This window comes from Austrofundulus limnaeus, unplaced genomic scaffold, assembly GCF_001266775.1.
Source record: "Austrofundulus limnaeus strain Quisiro unplaced genomic scaffold, Austrofundulus_limnaeus-1.0 Scaffold46, whole genome shotgun sequence".
Classification (NCBI taxonomy): domain Eukaryota; kingdom Metazoa; phylum Chordata; class Actinopteri; order Cyprinodontiformes; family Rivulidae; genus Austrofundulus; species Austrofundulus limnaeus.
This window is the reverse complement of record NW_013952448.1, coordinates 1,394,313-1,399,312: the sequence shown is the minus strand read 5'-3', so window position 1 is coordinate 1,399,312 and position 5,000 is coordinate 1,394,313.

Below are 5,000 nucleotides of genomic sequence, written 5' to 3'. Positions count from 1 at the left end.
TTCTCCTAAAAGGGGCGGATCTCCCCTGCGTTTATGGTTGTGAAGCAGCGATTGAGGTGCAGGAAGAGGGTAATCGTTATTGGCTTTGACAGCAGTGACCTGACAGCTGGGTCCAGTCTTGCTCCAGTGCTTGTTGTACAACAGATAGGCTCAGGCATACACACTCGCGTCATGCATGCACAGACACAGATGTGTGCATGCATGAGGCCGCACACAAACAGGACCTAAAAAAGAAAAAAAWATATATATATATACTTATTATATTGGGGTGGGGGTGATATGTTTTTATTTTTATTTGTTTGTTTAAAAGTTCAAGCTTGGATTGAGTGAATAACATCAACAAAGCAGAAATGTTTGGGAATATTAAAATTATTGGTAGATCTAAATACAAACAAGGAAGGTAGTGATGAAAAACTGTGATGAAATTAGTCATATCTAAATTGTTCAATAGGGTCCTGAACTTCAAAATAATCGTGTAGGATTTGTGACAATTTGTTAAATTGGATTTATGGGTAAATATTTAAAAAATACATGTTTTCCAACTAGAACTATTAATACTATTGTTGCTTTTGCCAGTGAAGTAAAAACAATAAAGGCCAAACTTCCTGATGATAAAAAAGGCAACTTCCCTAATTAAGATGTTGCTTCCAAGGGAGCAAAACCTTGACAACTTGCCCTTAAAGTGGTGAAACATAACTGGTTGTAATAGTATGACCCTATTTTCATAAATATTCATTTCATTCATATATTTGGAAAAATCAGCCATGAACTTTCACAATATGTTTAATGTTTTTTTGTTTTATTTTGTTTTGTAATAATGGCCATGTTAAGTTTGGTAACTCATTATCAAAGATATCGTAGTGATGTATAAATGCCTTTTACTCAGCTTCTCTGACCTTGCATGATGTGCCATGTGGGGCTGATTATATATGTCCAAACATCCATCACAAGCTGTGCACCTGCAAGTCTACAACAAAAGTTGAAATGCTACATTTCTACAAATGAAAGCATACGATTTCATACATTTTAACTAATGCAAATTCACTTGTTACAAAATAACATTTCCAGGAAACATTTAGCTATTTTTTCCCCCCCATTTACATCAACGTCTCTCTTTGGAGTAATTGCTTAACTTCACCACTGAGATTCATTTTCTCTGGATATGAAGCAAAATCTGTCATAACCCTGAAGTTCTCCCCTGATGATTGAATCAAATTTAAATTCTAAAGAGAACAAAGAGGAAACTTCTGCTAAGCTCGGTAAATAATTAATAAGAAAATGCTAATTATAATACACAGACAAACGAGTTGAGGAATTTTTCATTGGGGTAATATCGTGTTACTGCTGGGGCAATATTAAGCCACTGCTGGAGGTATAGAACATAACAGACAAATTTATACCTTTTAATTTCTTTCATGAATAGTTTTATAATTATTTAGGTTTTTGTTTGTTTTATTTATATTTTTATGTTGTCTCCAATATTTATACCTAATTGTAGATCAATGTTTTTGAACAGAATTGAATGGTTTTAATTGGGTTATTGTTAAGCAACAACGCATCTTTTTATCCAAAACTGATTGATTTCAGTCATGGAAAATCAGCTTGTAAAAAATAATAATAATAAGCTTTGATTATTCATGTTTAACAACTAAAAGGACAAAACATTTCCTGAAACGCCACTCATGTAATTCTCCCTTTGAAGCCCGGACAGTGTCCGATTTTAACAAAGCATTTAGGTATGAATGGTGGCATCCCTCCAAAGTGACTGTGTGTTTGAAACATGCGAGTCCAGACCAAAACGTCAACTCAAAGTCTTTCCGAGCTATCCGTCTTTGATTAGACATGCTGTCTGCAGCATCATGAACATATTCAGTTACGCAGCAACTGAAGTCCAGATTTTGAGACCCTCCTTGTGATCCTTCTGTCTGCTCTGCGAGGCACAGGCCCCCWAATAGATGGCAGAGCTCAGTTCACCCATGTTGGTACAGCTGCCTCTCCAGTCCCAAACCAGCAGCAGCAACAGCTGGAAAGACTGCAGTTTGTCTCACGGAGCTAGAAGTGCTGGGAAACTAAAGTGATTCTGTTTGTGAACAATATGCTTACCACTAAAAAGCATCTATAATAGAGAAATGTGTGCTTTTATGAAAGATAAAACTTGCATTAMGAGTGCTAAATTTAATCTAGGTAATACGTTGAACATGTGAGGTGTGAATGAGTTTATAATAGTTTGTCACAAATGACTGAAAGGGATTTTCTGGGGCAAGAAAGTAATAAAAAAACTGCACTGTGCAGATGTGGGGTTTTTATGTGTGACCCAAGAACAGCCAAAAGTGCAGGTGTGATCTATAAATTTGAGCCTTTTTTAACTACTTTTTTTATTATTATAATATATTTCTTTGTCATTTGGCAGGGATTGACAAATAAGTACAGTGAAACAAGGAAAATGTAAAGTCAAATCGAATACTTTAAWTTCACAAAAAAAGCTTGATTTTATTTTTGATCAGCCCGTCTGTGTCATCAGCTTTTGATGAAGCCAGGGGCAACAGTCAACCATATTTAATCTGAATGTCAAATAGTTTTTTTAAAATAAATAAATAAATAAAAATAGTTAYTTTGAATCACTTAAAATATAACATGAAAAGTTAACTGTTGACCATGACAGTAAACAGCTGTTATTGCATTTAAAGAAATTTGGAGGGGAGGCGGACTGTGTTAAACCAGGCCCTTTAGACCCGATATGGCTTATAACTTTAAAATTTTAATCAGCAATGCATTTTGTAGTAGCTAATAAAAGTCCCAGTAGATAGAGTTACACAATTAGCATGCATTTTCACAAAAAGTTGTCTACTTTACCCTCAAAATGTTAATATCAGCAGATACAGGGAGTTCTCTGTTGCCACTACCATGTAGGTTTTGTCTCCCTCTCGCTGCCTTTCCCTCTCCCTTCCTCTTCCTYCTTTCTCCCCCTGCTGTCACCTCTCCCAGAGCCTGGCAGCATCAAGCCAGCTTGCATTTTAATTTGGCCCTGAAGTTACTTATTTAATTATCGATCATCCGTAATGCTGAATCAATGTTCATCTTGTTACGTGGCCCATACCCGTGTAATACAGTGATAGTGGGGGCCCAGACTTACTCATTCCCTTTACAAAGTGACTTTACCGTAAAATCAATGCCTTGTGTTACTGATACAGGGGAAACTGAAGCAGATGGAGCGAAAGAGAGTGGAGCCGAGAGGAAACAAATTTGAAAAAGGTACAACTCACCTTGAGTCCACGYGTTGTAAGTTATTGTGAAAATCATGTTATGGTGCCGTAGTTTAAGCCTGAAGTCATTACTAAGGTGCAATGCAGGAGTTCTAATATGACTCATATGTAATGTGATAACATATCCATTTAGGTGATAACACTTTAATGTGATATAGAGCTTCATCTGTTCTGCAGACTTGGATTAGTTTTAAGTAATCCTGTTCCCATAACTCAAGTAATGTTGGTCAGGTTCCATCCGGATTTCAAACCGGGAATGTGTTTATCCACTAAATTCTGAATATTACAATAAAATATATAAGTTAAAAAATATTTCAGTTTAAAACAAAATAATAGATGTGTGTGGAGGGAGTCAGGGCTGCAATATTTTTAACCTGTTCAGTAAATTTTAACAAAAAAATAAATAAAGGAAATGGAACAGGAAGTTGTGTCCTCTAGAAATGTATTCCATATTCATTTCTCTGTGCAAACTAAAACGGTGACAGATAAATTAGGTTTAGTTACAAACTATACTTTGAATCATTAAATAAAGAAGTTGTGATAATAAATGTTGCTGATTTTAAAATGGAAATCACTCAGGATGTGATGGTTCAAACTTACTATATTCTTGTTTTTTTCCACCCAATTGTCAGCATCCGTACAATATTTAAATTAAAATGCAAAATGTACAAAATGTATTATCTGCCCAGCTGCTTGGCCAAAGCTCTGCTCCAGACCTGAATCTAAAGTGGATCTGAACCCACAGCTTTAAATGTTTTAAATTTAGTAGTTGCCCGAGCTTTAAAGTTAACACGTTAATGTGGAACATTTGCAAGGTAACGCATTAATTCTCACTTTGATCGCCTGTCATAACCCAGTTTAATAAGTTGCAGTCCATTGACTATTAATTTGTTTCCAAACGGTGTGAGCAGGAGGAAGGCTTCCAAAATGCTTTACTTTGCCACTAATGCAAATCAAACTTGGGCTATCTATTTAATATGCATGATTGGTTGGTGTAAGGTAATTAAAATCCTTCTATTTAAATTACGCTAACAGAGGGGGAAAAATTAAACTTTAAATGTATTTCCAAAGTACACTTGCTTCTGCTGCTAAGAACAATTAATTTTTAGAAACTAATTCATTTATTGGATTAAGCTTCACTGTTCTTTAAACATTGCAAGATTTATTGGCCCTTTATTTCACCCCTAATGGGACATGAGTTGGAGGGAGCATACGTGGAGATTGGATGTTCCTTTTTTTTTTAAGGTTAGCAACAGATTTAAGTTTGAACCCGTTGAGGAACATTTCTTCTCGCTGTAGTCCCGCAGAATAATTGGTTTGGAATGAGATGGGTTAGTCACTTTTTTTTTTTCAGGAATCCCTCTGAAACTTTTTCTTTTGCAGCTTTGGGTTTATTTTATTCTTTGCTTTTGTTGTTTTCAGCACTCTGTCAGATGTCATATTTGGCCTCAGCTTTAGACCTTAATTACAGATTTATTGTTTTAAGAGTCAAAGAAGAAGAAGAAGAGGGATTTGGTTTCTCAAGGAAGTGATGAAAACTWAAAGTAAAAGTGATCTCACTTCCAAACACACACCTACAGGGCTCAAACAAGCTTCTGAGGCTCGTTAATTGCATTTTCWGTTAAATGCTCATTCATCACCATAATTACCAACACTGATCAACAAGAGCTCTCTTAAAATTGATTCTGTGTGCGATAAGACTTGTGTTGTCCTCTCTCTCTCTCTCTCTGTGTGTGT